At 41.9% G+C, this 15,634-nt stretch overlaps 1 protein-coding gene across 3 annotated transcripts in view; it reads left to right on the plus strand.

Moving 5' to 3' along the window:
- Positions 1-349: 349 nt before the first annotated feature.
- Positions 350-15,634, plus strand: part of LOC127420484 (zinc finger and BTB domain-containing protein 46-like) — a 156,601-nt gene continuing 141,316 nt past the window's right edge. For all 3 annotated transcript variants that reach the window (XM_051662814.1, XM_051662812.1, XM_051662813.1), the window contains exon 1: positions 350-583. The gene's annotated coding sequence lies outside the window, so the exon portion shown is untranslated. The remainder of the gene's footprint in view (positions 584-15,634) is intronic.

Below are 15,634 nucleotides of genomic sequence, written 5' to 3' on the forward strand. Positions count from 1 at the left end.
ATAATTTAATAGATAATTATTATTGTTGTTGTAATATACAGAAAATGTAATGACTCTTATCACTGACTTCCAAAAGAAAATGAAATATACCCATGTTGCACCTGTCATCTGGGTAGGTTAAGCATAGGCTTTGTAATAACATTGTAAGGATGTTGCCCTCTGTGTATTCAAAAATGACCAGGACACTTCACAGCTGTATGAGTTAAGCTGGAGCTGTCCAGGGTTTTATAGCGAGTTGTGAGCGTTTATGTTGCCTCATTTCCTGTATTTGACTCTCAGTCGAGAGAGAGAGAGAGAGAGAGAGAGAGAGAGAGAGAGAGAGAGAGAGAGAGAGAGAGGGGGGAGGTTGGTTCCTGATACCGAGACACGGAAAAGCAGGGGTGGGAGAATTACAGAAAAAGACGAGCGCGGAGAGAGGGACAGCGACCGGGGGAATTACACTGACGGACACGCGCGCGACGCTCGAGACAAACTGACTACTGACATTTTTGACGTGCTCACTCAGTCTCAAACCTGTCAAGACCGACAGATTGGAGCTCCGAAGCCTCGACATCACGCTAACCCAGAACTCATGGGTTAACAGGTATGCCTCTCTCACCTTTACACACTGTCACTAAGAGCAGTTCCATCCCTTCATACAGGCGGTCAAAGCTGCTTCAGCGTACACGTAGTGTATTTGCATTCATAGTTGACATATCATTTGAATTTGTGGTAGAGATATGAGCTCGCGCTCGCTGACAGGTATTCAGCGCACAAGGTAAGTTCAAGTTGTGAGTTTCCACGAGGCCGCAAATTGTGTCGCGAGTTGTGACAGCTAGCGAGTGCGTTTGTTTTATTTGTTTACATTGAAGTAGACTGTGTGACAGCAACCTGTTTGACGTCTCCAGGTGAGAACATGTTCATGACAGATGATGCGCGCGCTGGGCTCGTGAGAACAGCTGTCAGATGTGCAGTGCAGCCATTCATTCAGCATCGACTTTTATTGGAGTGTTGCGAAGACTTTCTGTTTTTCTTTACCTGTTTAAAACCTGTTTGCTTAACCTGTTTCTTTACCCAACATTTTACACAGCTTATTTCTTCATATTATACCTTGAAGAATTGCATCATATTTCCCTCAAGTTTTAATCCCAAAATCATGTCCTTTGGGGGTCAGTGTTTGTGGTCGTGGCTTTTAAATGAAAAGCTCACACAGCTTTGGCAGGCAAGGGCTTAACCCCCCTTCTTTCCTCCCCTCATTTAACCTCCAAAAGGGGAATTTCTCCAGCAGGAAATTTCTGCTGCGTCAACACCCTAAACCTAGTGTACTACCAGAAAAGGGAAGGGGATTTTTTTTTTTTTTTTTTGGGACTCACTTTTCTAGGATTTTATTTCCCGTGCATCGAAACCCATGTTCGCGGAGCTCTTCTCTCAACTTGAAGAGAGTGAAGTGTATTACAGTATATTAATCTGCACTGTGAGGGAAAGCGTCATGTCTCGTTGTGTTAAAGCGCTGCTCTTCGGGTTATTGTCTTTTTCCCCCGTCTGCCCCCTTAAAGCTGGTCAGTTCCGTCTTCCTCCATTTTCTCCTTGCTGACGGGTTGGTTTTAATGGGAGCGACCCCACTTGTTAGACTTGCCGACGGCAGAATATCGACAGTAATTGCAATATACTCGAACGCGCGTCTTTAAAATGATACATTCGATTCCAGCGCTTCTATAGTTACGCGCTACATTGTAACATTTAAACCGTCTGACAAAACACTGTGCCACTGAGTATTGATTGTGAGGCTTTTTTCGCGCCGTGATGGGTTGGGTTTGCTACAGGTACACCTGATTCTGACGAATGATTGGTTGGACACGTGTTACTGCATACGCTAAATGTCGCGTGAACCACTCTCGCGTGGATAAGTGCTCAATTTAAAGCGCCAATTAATAACTATATGACAACATTGATAATTTAAGAACCACAATTTCACGTTTTTAATTAGTTACGTGCGTGGTTAAATGGTATTTATGCCTTATGTATTAAGACATGACTGTCTGCAGTGCAAAAATGTGTCAGTTGAGCTGAAGAACTGGTTATGTAAGGCACTGTCCTCATGACCATCTACATATAATGAAGCCTATGGAGACATGACAGGCTAACATGACAACTTAATTTCCCCATCACTTTTATTTGTCTTCTCCGCCTCTCTGACACTCATGACTTCCATGTTAATGAAACAATTGGTAAATTAACCAGAGTTCTGACAATGACACCATCTATACTTATGTCCATTCAGTAGCTCTGCAGAAAGTCGTGGATACTGTGATGTCTTTATGTTGAAAGTATAGTAGTGATGTGTTAATGGTGTGTATTAAGGCTGCTGGCAGTTGTTTGTTGTAGCATGGAGGCCATCCACCCCTCTCACTCCTGGAGCAGCAAACACACAATTTAGGGTAACAGAGCCCTCTAAATACACCATGTGCTCTGTGTTAGGTGTGTTTCTGCCCGAACCAGGGCAAAGGTTCTGTAAGCCACATACAGCCTGTGTTGTTATATACTTCATATTCTTTAATGCTTCTCTGTATCATTCTGTGAATTTTTTTAATATCTCACTCTTTCACTTTTGATGAAAGTATAGCTGTCTGACACATGCACACAGTATTTGTCAACTCTTCAGCAAGAGCTGTCGTTCTAGAGGGCAGTGTTGGTGTACCAGAGTTGTCTCCAGGTGTTTTTGTTTAATGGAGAATCTCTCTCTCTCTCTCTCTCTCTCTCTCTCTTCTCTCTCTCTCTCTCTCTCTCTCTCTCTCTCTCTGTGTGTGTGTGTGTATGTGTGTGTGTGTTTGTTTATGTATAAGTGGGAGAACATTTTAGGGTGGATGGGGGTTTTGATCCACAATGCCTATTGACTTCCTCACAGGTGTGGCTGTATTGTGTCAACAGAAGGCAGGGGAGGAGAACTGGTTCTTTCTGCATGGGGTAAAGGGAAGAGAGGGGCTGAAATAAGAGTAAAGAACAGTGCTGTGTTCTTGGAATGGTTATAACGGAGCTGGAATATTATACTTGCTCTTGTCTGGTGCTTGATAAGCTGTTAATGCACTGAATTATGTATGGCAGTACCTAAATCTCAAAGCTCAAGAAAAGGTGTAGGCTTTGCAGTACATTCGGTATTTTTCTACATTTGTTTATTAATTTATTTTGCATGACTCTCAGAAATAGGCCTACTTAAAAGAATGTTCTGGGTTCAATGCAAGTTAAGTTCAATCCACAGCATTTGTAGCATGATGTTGATTACCAAAAAATAAAATAAAAAAAAAATAAAAATAATAATAATAATTTCAACTTCATTTATTAAAAAAAGAGAGCCAAAATTGCAGTTACAGTGAGGCACTTACAATGGAAGTGAATGGGGTCAGTACATAAATGTTAAAATACATATGGTTTCAAAAGTATAGGCACAAGATGTAAACATTATACATGTTAACATGATTTAAGTGTGATAAAATTGCTTACAGGGTTTACCGGTTTTGTCGTCATGGCAACGGAGTTGTAATATTGGATCTAACTTTATACAGGTAAGGTTAATAAGTGACTTTATCACACTAAAATCATGTTAACATAAAATGTTTGCGTTTTGTGGCTAAACATTTGAAACAATGTATATTTTGAAATTTATGGACTGGTCCCATTCACTTGCATTGTAAGTGCCTTATTGTAACTGCAATTTTTGCTTCTTTTTCTAAATAAAAGAGGGACAAATTGAAATTATTTTTGTGGTAATTAACATTATGCCACAAATGCTGTTGATTGCTGTATTGAACCAGAGACTGTTTAGCCCAGGATGGAGCATTTGTATTAAAATGAATGGGAGAAATTGTAACGCCCAATATGGCAGATATAGAAAAGGAAGTCCCGCCTTACAGGTAAAAGAGCCAATCATCTTTTAGATAAAGACATAGCCTGACAGTTAACTCAAGAATGTGAATGCGCATTAGCTGAGCCAGCCTGAAAAATAGCGTTTTTTAAGCATGATCTGAGCTAAAGAAGCACAATTTTTTTTGTCAGATTTAATTGCTAATTTTAAATATGTTTTTGATCATAATCTTTTCCCATTATCTTTCCCCATTCAAGTAGATAGGAGCTGTATTTGTATGCCAATTTTATCCATAAAAAAGAGCTGCCCGGGAACATACCCAAGATGGCTGCCGAGTTGACTGACTTGCCTTGAAAGGGACTTTAATTAGCAGGTTGAAAATATGGCACTGGCACCTGATTTGGTAACGCCCATGTAATTACCATTAATACTGCATATTTTTTGTGCATTGAAATTCACATTTGTTAGTAAGCATTGATTTTGTGTTTGGGATGCAGATGTAAATGATGTTAACAGTAACATCTTTGAAAAAAATTTAACAGTTAATTTCAATAGGGCTAAACTGAAATATTCAGACAGAGCAACTATTTCCTTTACAGATTCCTTTCATCAGGCTCCTAAAGGCCAAAAGTATACTTCGGTTACTCCAAATCACGATCGCTCTGCGCACAGTATGTGTAACGCAAATTTCTAATGGCTGATGAACTAAATGTGTTTTACTGCAGGTTTGAAAAGCCCAGTCTCACACCCCTCCCCCGCTCTGATCTTCCTCACTTCACACACACACCAGCACCACCTGGAACCCCTCTCCTCCACCCTCCTGGTACTCAATCTGCACTTATGATCTGTGAGGCGGATGTGTGCCGGGTCTTTTGGAAACAAAAGACTAGGAAAGCTTCAGGCCCAGATGGTATTTCACCTGCCTGTCTGAAAGTCTGCGCTGACCAACAGGCCCCCATCTTCACACAGATCTTCAACAGATCACTGAAGCAGTGTGAAGTTCCCTGCTGCTTCAAACACTCCACCATCATTCCGGTCCCCAAAAAACCCCAAATCACAGGATTAATGACTACAGAACAGAGCACGTGAGCGAAGCGGAGCGGTGTGACACTCCGCTCAATAACCCGCTCCATGCGTGTGCGCTCCGCTCAACCGCTCACGGCCCAAGCAGATGCTCCGCTCAAGTACCGCTCACGCTCACTGGTAAAAAAAGCTTCACTCAAGTCCCGCTCTGATTTGTAATCAGTCTGTTAGCACATATGTCATTGAACATCTTCAAATAATGCCTCTAAATGACCTTTATTTACTTTAAACAAGTCATCAAACATGCCTCTACAAGTGATAAAACATACAATATGTGTGTTGGCATGGAAACTCGCACATATGCAAATTTGCGCTTTTCAGTTTAAACTGGACCCGAATTATACAACCGACCCAGAAAACTACAGTCTTTTCAACTTTAAAGTCTGTTCGAGTCCTTTAAATAATGAAAAATAATGAAAACATGGACTGGTACCAGGAAAAATATTGCAGGTAAAAGTGAATTAATTGTTTTTCAGTTGTCTCCACGGAATGATTATACTGTAGATTTGATACATTAATATGTTTCTGATTTAATGCTATCAGACTTTGGTCTGTAAATTAAAATGAGCAATTTCTCATCCTAATTTTGTGTTCAGTTTTAAAGGGCGTATTAAGTTATCCAGAAAAGGGCAGTGAATGTTTTTCTCTTTTTTAGTGTTGTTGCTTTATTAATATTCCCTACAATTTTATATGTATGAATCATATGTAATCTAAAGGACTGTGGTTATTTATATAATAGTTATTATATTAGTAGATACCATGTGCCCCCTTTGTTTTTCCTTGATATATTTAAAGCATTATAAAGTGAATCTGGACTTTATATGCATCAAACGATCATGTCTGGTGCATGCGCTCTTTATATGTACAGCAAGGTTTAACCATGGATTTAACAAATACAAAATATTTGTACTGCATAAAGTGATATTTTGTCCAAATATATATTAGATGAAATCATGTTTAATGATCCTAAAACAAATCCAAATTATTTAATTCACAAATTACACTGCCTTTGTTTAAGAAAAGTTTTTTTTCAAATGTACAATCATTTATAGCTTTTTTCTCTGCGCATGAATGCAGCAAGAGATCTAGAATCCGTTTTTTACGTTTCACTTATCGTTAAGGTGTGGATTTGGCTTTGGGAAACTGACCAGCAGTTATGTGCCACTTTATTCCGAAGCAGAAATCAAAAGCAACAGGCGGTCAATTAAGTGAGATAATTCCGCTTTGAAATTCTCTATGCGATAGCAGAAATCATTACTAATCAAATGCTCAATTGTACAATGGAGGTATGAAAGCAGAATGCTCCGCCTGCAAACTTGGACACACTGATCTGCAAGATCATACAAGTTTATTGGTTTTGATGCAGGGATTTTTTTGTGTGTGTTTGCCGGAATTCAAGGAAAAATGCTTTGCCAATATACAGTATTATTAAGCTTACATATTCAGTTGAGGGTGCTCTAACATTTGCAACCCTGCAGAACCGGGCCTGCATCTAGCTGGCAGCTGCACTGACATGATGGCAAAACAACAAGATACATTACTTATCTATTACTTTATTATTGAATAGTAGTGTAGCCTACTAGCTCACCTTTTGCTTCACTACCATGTTCACGTAGCACATCCTCGTGCTCTCTGGCAATGTGACACGTACGATTCCAAAAGGAATATTTGCTAATTTTCACGGTCTCTCCACAGTCCACACTCCCTTTCGATTTCCTCGTTCTTAACTTTGATTTATACTTTGCATTTATTTAGGCTATAAGGTTTGCAACTTCACTAAAACAATGTTAGAGCTCCATAACCTCAGGCCTATTGCTTATTTTGCAGATTCCCAAACCAGCATATCACGAAACGCATTCTGGGTTGATCGAGCAGCACTGAGCGGCCTGAGTGAGTGGAGCAGAATCTTCAAAAAAGCGCTCTCCACTCAGTTGGAATTATCACCACTCCGCTCCGCTCACATGCTCTGCTACAGAATGCTCTCACGTCTGTATTATGAAGTCATTTGAGAGACTGGTTTTGGCCTACCTGAAGGACATCACTGGACCCCTGCTGGACCCCCTTCAGTGTGCTTACCAAGCAAACAGGTCTGTGGATGATGCTGTCAATGTGGGACTGAATTATATCCTGCAACACCTCGACAGACCTGGGACTTATGCAAGGATCCTGTTTGTGGACTTCAGTTCAGCCTTCAATACCATTATGCCTGATCTTCTCTCAACCTAAACTGACCCAGCTCTCTGTGCCCACCCCAATCTGTCAATGGATCACCTGCTTTCTGACAGATAGGCAGCAGCTAGTGAGACTGGGGAAACTCACATCCGGGACCCTCACTATTAGCACTGGTGCTCTTCATGGATGCATTCTCTCTCCACTGCTCTTCTCCCTGTTCTCGAATGTCTGCACTGCAAAAGACCCCCCAAAAGAGGGAATTATAATGCAAAAATACAAAATAAGTAAATACAGATTCACTTTCGTTGTGGAATAAGTGGAGCTGGAGCTGCCGCTCCACTGAAACAAAACTTCTGTGTCAAGCATCTTTAAAGGAAACACCTCTGCATTACATCTTAAAAACAGTTATATTTAATGTGTTATAGCTTTATTAAAGTTAAAATAATATGGAAGCAGATCATGTAAAGAACTACAAACTCCGAAACTGGCATTTGTCTGTGCGGTCAGCGCCTCTTCTATGAGTTGTGCGAATGTCTCGATCTAAGGGGGAGAGATTGAAACTGCACCCGGCTGATGCACACTCTGGGCGCGGGGACGCTCGTCCCTCAGGCGCACTTGCTGCAGCTAGATTATAACGTGATGGCTCGCAACTTTTCTTTTTCATTCATCCCCTTTTTCTTCTAATTTGGAATGCCCAATTCCCACTACTTAGTAGGTCCTCGTGGTGGCGCGGTGGCACCTCAGTCCGGGTGGTAGAGGACAAGTCTCAGTTGCCCGACACCATGGAGACTCACAGCATGGGTGGCTCAAGCTATTCTCCGCGATCCATGCACAACTTACCATTTGCCCCATTGACAGCGAGAACCACTCATCGTGACCACGAGGAGGTTACCCCATGTGACTCTACCCTCCCTAGCAGCTGGGCCAATTTGGTTGCTTAGGAGACCTGGCTGGAGTCACTCAGCACACCCTGGATTCGAACTCGCGAGTCAGTACTCGCTGAGCTACCAAGGCCCCTGCTCGCAACTTACTGAATCATAATATATGTCACTGTGCATTTCTTATCATGAAGAAAATTGGCAATACGCAGCTTTATTAATAAGAGAGAGTTTGTTTGAGTTAAAGATGGATTGAAGTGAACAGAAAGGTGAGAGAGGTAGTCTTCGCCCCATTATACACTGCAACAAAATACGTTTTTAATTTGTTTTTGTTTTGGCATGTTTTCCTGTATAAATATCTAAAACTCCTTTAAAACAATGTACATTTTCAGTAGCAGCTATACTGCAGAAGAAAAAATTGTTATCTGATAATGTTGAATATAAAATTTAAAATACAAATATTTTAAAATATCAAAAAATTCTTTAAAAAAAAGATGCATTCACCTGAGAAGCAGCATATAAGATATTTAGACTTACTTTTAGAGAATAGATCTTGAATATATTTTGTCTTTACTACACTTGCAGAAGTATAACCAAGTGAAAAAATACACTTATATACAAAATACACTTATATTTAAGATACATTTTCTAAAAGCAAGTCTAAATATCTTATATGTTGCTTCTCAAGTAAATGTATCTTGCTTTAAGGATTTTTAGACAATTTTAAATGGAAAACAAGACAAAAATACTTGATAACTATAGTATTTTTTGCAGTGAATTTCTTTACTGAATTAAACTTAATAAAAAGTTTTTTTTTTTAATAAAAAGTAGTTTTTCCCTTTAATTCCGTGAATGTCATTTAGAGGTATTTTTAAAAGATGATTTTGTCATTTTTATTGTTAGTAAGCACGTTTAATACAACCTTTTATGTCAGGGCACAAGATGAATTATCGGTTACGAGCTAGTGATTAATCGTTGCAATAATCGCCGAATAGTCGAATGTTCTGATAACATTAGGCGTTTCATTGGTATTATGTGGTCGGTGGCGAGCAATCGGACTCCGGGCTCTGCCATCTCACTTGACGCTGAGGAGGCGTTTGATATGATAGAATGGGATTATCTCTTTAAGATTTTGGAAATACTTTTGTTGGATGAATTGGGTTACTTTGTAGACACCTGGTGGCAGTGGTGCAAACAAATGGATTAGTTTCAGACTGTTATGATCTGGATGGGGGCACCTGGCAGGGTTGCCCTATTTCCCCATTATTATTCTGTCTTGCCATGGAACCATTAGCAGCTGCGATAAGAAGGGGGGATGGTTTTCTAGGGGTGGTGGTGGGAGGTAAGGCGCATAAGCTTTTGCTTTGCGCAGATGATATCTTGTTATTCGTCTCCGACCCCACTGGATCTATGCCTTGCCTCCACAGAATTATTAATTCCTTTTGTGAGTTCTCGGGATACAGAGTCGATTGGTCTGGGTCCGGGGCTTTGGCTCTTACGGCATGCTGCCCAGTGGTGGCTTTTCTGCCAGGCACCTTTCAGTGGCCCAAACAGGGCATTGGGTGTGATTTAGTTAGAGTTAATTTTGACCCCTTGATGAAGGGGTTTTCGAGCGGTGTGGGCAGGTGGGCTTCATTGCATTTGTCTGTGATTGGGAGGGTTGGTGTTGTTGAGGTGAGTTGTGTTCCAGGATTCGGCTGCCTGCTGCGGTCTCTCCTTGTGGATGTCCCTCTCTCTTGTTTCAAGCGGTTGGGTGGCATGGCGGGGTCTTTTGCAGTGCAGACATTGGAGAACAGGGAGAAGAGCAGTGGAAAGAGAATGCATCCATGAGGAGCACCAGTGCTAATAGTGAGGGTCCCGGATGTGAGGTGGGCATCCCAGATTGCATTTCAGTGGGTTGTGTGGGCCGGTTGGCGGGGGTGGGCAAGGCCTGCCCGGGATTTTGTTTTGTTGTTGTGCGTTCGGTCTCGGATGTTTGGCTCATTTCTCGCTTCCACCTGGGGGAGCCCCTCTCTGGTTTTGTGTTGAGCGGGAGGTTCTTGCCCCTATTTTACCATTGCGTGGCCTCTCTGTTAGGCTAGCCGGAGGGGTTGGGTTGCACCACGTTGTCTTGCATTTGCACGTGGTGTGGACGGGGGTGTCCGGGGTGTTTGATTCGAACATTTGTTTGAATGTTGCCTCGAGCATGTGGCTGAACCCAGGTTGTGTGTTGGTGGGTCCCCTTTCTGCTGGTCAGGGTGGATTGGGGGGAGGTTGATGCACTCGGTGGCCTATGTGGAAGTAGAGTGTTGGGGTCCCTTGGGAATGTGGTTCGGCATTTTGGGATAATTGATCCAGGTAATGGAATTCACTGTTTATAAGGACTGTGCTGTGCAGTTAAGACTGGCCCAAGCGTAAACGCACCTGCTCTGCATGTGCTCATGCCATTCAATCCAAAGAGCCGTGCTGAAAATTGGCGCAAAAAGCGCTGTTTTGTTCCTTTTTGGAACGGGCAAAATAAGCTTGAAAAATAAGGTTAGGATGACAAGAGAAGGCTCATGAATATTCATGCAGAAAGCGCTAACTGATTGGTCAGTGAGATGTTTTGTTCACCTGCCATCCTACGTTTCTGAAATTAGCTCATGGACCTCACAAAATGAGGCCTTATTTGGCCCGTGGGCCTTGAGTTCGACACCTGTGATTTAAAGGGTGGTTAATATTAGCAAATCCACTATATTGGAGTTTGTTGTAATTGTTTGTGTCATTATAATGCTTACGTATACTTGTTTAGTGTGTGTGTAGACTTATGAGTGTATCTAGAGGGATGGTTAGTTGAACAAGAAAGTGCAGTACATTGTTTATTCAGGGTGGTTGTGGTTGTTAATCTGAATTTGCACAGAAAGGGAAGATATGGGGGAGGAGGTAGTTGATGGTGTAGCGGGATAGAATGACACTAAGAGAGATATAGAGAAGGGGTAGTTCAACTGGGGGGGGGGGGGTTGGGTCACGGTATGGGGGTGCAAGCTGACACGACACAGCTGAGCTCTAAGTGTGTGTGTGTGTGTGTGTGTGTGTGTGTGTGTGTGGGTGGGTGGGTGGAAGATGGCTGCTCTCCCCGGGCTGTGGGCTGTGTTGTGTGGGTAACAGGTTAGAAAGCATGAACCTGCTACAACACTGGGGACCAGCTTCTCCCCCACACTGTAGAGACCACACAAAGCCCAATATATATGTGAGTGCTCACATGTTGATCCGTCTTTGTTTATTCTATTAAATGGCTTAGAAACACACTCATGAATACCGTACATGAAACATCTGTATGGCATTACATCACAAGTTGATCTATGTCTTGTATGTCACTTCCTGCTTGATCCACATCAATTTTTAAAGTAAAAAGCAAATATGACTATTATATCACACAATCATTTTAAATTTTAAATTTTATTTTTACACCCTCACAACATATGTGCAATCAAATACACCCCTTACTGAAAGGAAATTTGTTAATGTGGACTGTGAAAGTTCTTTTCGGATGCGTATAGGTGTGCTTCACTCCCTAGAGGTGTTTTGGGGCCAGTGAGTCTGAATGTGTGTGTGTGTGGAGTGACAGCTATGTTCATCAACAATTTAGATGTGTTCATCCCCCTAGATTAGGCACTTGCCGTGTGGGTTAAACCGGAGCCGACCTCCCTGGAATCGCCCCACAAAGACCTGTGTCCTCAGGTGCCTTTTGAAAATTTCAGTGGGGGCTCTTAGGCTGTGTGGGAAGCCCTGGGGGAGGAAGCGAGTGAAAAAAGCCCCTGGAAATGAGTTATCACACCCTGGGCGAGTGCCTCGCAGGAGGATGTGGTCTTGAGGTTTTTGCCCTCTTTTTTTCTCTTTTCTCCTTTTTTTCTTGCTCACTCTCCCTCTGTCTCGCTGTCCACCTCGCTGTGTGTTTGGTAAAGTCTTAAAGTGATAGTTCACCCCAAAACACAAACTTATTTACAACACCCTCCAGTTGCACTTTGTTGTTGCTAGTTTACTTTCTGACCACACTTGGTCTTAAATACAGGATTTTTACACAGGGAGGCATGCTAACTTACCAGTTAAAACCATATTTGTCTTCATCCTCCTCTACCCCTTTAACATAGAGATTAAGGGTTTAGAGTAAGCAGACTTTATCTAATGTACATCCCTGTTGAGCTTTAATTGCAAGTATTAAAAGTTTTACTAACTGTTAATATTGATGTTACCTCATGTTATCTTCAGACATGTTACAAGATGTTGGTTAGTTTTGCACTGGTGTGCAACATGTGGTATGTTTCAGTTTACAATTACAAAATAGGATTTTTATGTCCTTTAATTGAAGCCCACTAATGGTGTGTGAGATTACTGGGGTCTTTTTGTCAGTTGTAACATCTGAGTAGCAGGAGACTTAAGACTCCATTTGCTTTCCTTTAAATGTCAATGCCATCTGGGTTAAAGAACATCAGTGTATTTCCCTTCCTATTAGGTATGTCAAAATTATCGGTACTTTGGTACCAAGTTGTTACTAAAATAAAAAAAAGATGTCATGATGCCAGTGTTGATACAGTACTTCGATAACTGCATGCTGTCTGACTGACACAAGACTGTTTCAAATGCTCACACAGGAATTTGACATTTTACAGTGAATGTGTGAAGCCGCTGATACACTGAAAACACTGCATTAAGAGCGTAACTTAAACTTTTTGTTATTAACAAACGCTGTGTGTTCACTGTGAAGCGCATAGTCCTTGCAGACTATGTTTAGATAATTAAATCTAGGGGTGTACCAATCGATCCTAGATTCAGGGTCAATCTTTTTTCAATTGCATCATGCACGAAATCACACATACACTGCTAACCTATATGAGTATGAATTGTAAGGTGCCCATTTTCAAGACTCATTACAGTAGTAATTCTGACTCGCTGTGCAGTAAGACACGAATAGGACAAAGACACTGCCATCGGATGTAAAAACAAATTAAACAACAAATAAACATGCAAATACAAATCTGAGGATATGTGATGTAACATGAGTTGTGACAATCAGACATTGTGTGGAGTGATAGAGACAGATTCAGCGGTTCAGTTTCACTCTTTCCAACACGTGCGCACTCTGTCAATCAATCATGCACGCAGTTGTTCAATAATCAGTGATTTGCATTACATCAAAACTCCAAAGATGGTATTCAAATCATAGATATTAATGATTTCTTACTGGAGCAGTTTTGGAGCTTATTTTTGAACATATCTCTGCTGTGTGTGATGCTCTCATGGTGTTTACTGGTTGCCAGTAATCAAATCAAATCAAATCACTTTATTGTCACACAGCCATATACACAAGTGCAATGGTGTGTGAAATTCTTGGGTGCAGTTCCGATCAACATAGCAGTCGTGACAGTGATGAGACATATACCAATTTACAATAACATCAAATTAACACAACGCAATTTAAACATCTGTTATACATAATTAAACTCGACTTAAAACATCAAATTAACACAACACAATTTAAACATCTGTTATACATAATTACACTCAACTTAAAACATCAAATTAACACAACACAATTTAAACATCTGTTATACACAATTACACTCAACAATATACAATAATAACATACATTGTACAGTATACAATATGCTTTTTTTTTTTTTTACTATATAGATACTATATAGATACACATTATTCAATAAAAATTAAAATATATATGAAAAAAGTATATATATAGAATGTACAGTATTGTACTGTATTGACATTCAGGCTGTCGGTTGATAGTCAGTTGTTAAGAGAGACATAATATAATGACAGTAATATAATTTATGACAGTCCGGTGTGAGATAAAAGAGTAATAAAGTGCAGGGCTGATGTATTTTGATCGTGGGAGATCAAGAGTTCAGAAGTCTGATTGCTTGGGGGAAGAAGCTATCATGGAGTCGGCTGGTGCGGGTCCTGATGCTGCGATACCGCCTACCTGATGGCAGCAGTAAGAACAGCCCATGGCTCGGGTGGCTGGAGTCTCTGATGATCCTCCGAGCTTTTTTCACACACCGCCTTGTATATATTTCCTGGAGGGAGGGAAGCTCACCTCCGATGATGTGTTTGGCAGTTCGCACCACCCTTTGCAGTGCTTTGCGGTTGTGGGCAGTGCTATTGCCGGACCAGGCGGAGATACAGCCAGTCAGGATGCTCTCCACAGTGCAGGTGTAGAACCGTATGAGGATGTGGCGGTTCATTCCAAACTTCCTCAGCCGTCTCAGGAAGAAAAGGCGCTGATGAGCCTTCTTCACAACGACTTCAGTGTGGACGGACCATGTGAGTTCCTCAGTGATGTGGACACCCAGGAACTTGAAGCTGCTGACTCTCTCCACTGGTGCTCCATTGATGGTGATTGGACTGTGTTCTCTGTCTTTTCTCCTGAAGTCCACCACAAGCTCCTTTGTCTTACTGACGTTGAGGGAGAGGTTGTGCTCCTGACACCAGTGTGTCAGAGTGTGCACCTCCTCTCTATAGGCTGTTTCATCATTGTCAGTGATCAGACCTACCACCGTCGTGTCATCAGCAAACTTAATGATGGCATTGGAGTTATGTGTTGCCACAGTCATGTGTGTACAGGGAATACAGTAGTGGGCTGAGAACACAGCCCTGCGGGGCTCCAGTGTTGAGGGTCAGTGATGAGGAGATGTTGCTGCCTATTCTAACCACCTGGCGTCTGCTTGACAGGAAGTCCAGGATCCAGCTGCACAGCGAGCTGTTTAAGCCCAGAGCCCGGAGTTTCTCATCTAGCTTGGAGGGCACTATGGTGTTGAATGCTGAGCTGTAGTCTACAAACAGCATTCTCACATAAGTGTTCTTTTTTTCCAGGTGGGAGAGAGCAGTGTGTATTGTAGATGCAATGGCATCATCAGTGGAGCGGTTGTTGCGGTAAGCAAACTGCAGCGGGTCAAGATTGAGTGGTAATACAGAGCAGATGTAATCTCTGATTAGCCTCTCAAAACATTTGCTGATGATGGGGGTCAGAGCAACAGGACGCCAGTCATTTAAACAAGTTATTTTCGATTGTTTTGGAACAGGCACAATGGTGGATGTTTTAAAGCATGTGGGGACTACAGACAAAGAGAGGGAAAGGTTGAAAATGTCCGTAAAAACACCAGCCAGCTGGTTCGCGCACGCTCTGATGACGCGGCCCGGAATGCCGTCTGGACCCGCGGCTTTGCGGATATTCACCCGTCGGAAGGATCGGGTTACATCCGCTACAGAGACGGAGAGTGAACAAACCTCTGCAGCTTCGGCCGTGAGAGCTCTCTCCGTGAGGGCGGTGTTATTTCCCTCAAAACGAGCATAAAAAGTATTTAGCTCATCCGGTAGAGAGGCAGCGGTGTTCATGGCAGAGTTTTTATTCCCTTTAAAGTCCGTGATGATGTTAATTCCCTGCCACATGCTTCTAGAGTTGGTGGTGTTAAACTGTCCTTCAATCTTACTCCTGTACTGGCGTTTTGCTGTTTTGATAGTTTTTCGGAGGGCATAACTGGCTTGTTTATGCTCCTCCGTGTTCCCGGAATTAAAAGCGGAGGTCCGCACATTAAGTGCCGCGCGAACATCGCTGTTGATCCACGGCTTCTGATTCGGATAGATTCGCACAGTTCTGGTCGGAATCACTTCCTCTACACACGTTCTGATG

Source organism: Myxocyprinus asiaticus, chromosome 29 (assembly GCF_019703515.2).
Source record: "Myxocyprinus asiaticus isolate MX2 ecotype Aquarium Trade chromosome 29, UBuf_Myxa_2, whole genome shotgun sequence".
NCBI classification, from domain to species: Eukaryota; Metazoa; Chordata; class Actinopteri; order Cypriniformes; family Catostomidae; genus Myxocyprinus; species Myxocyprinus asiaticus.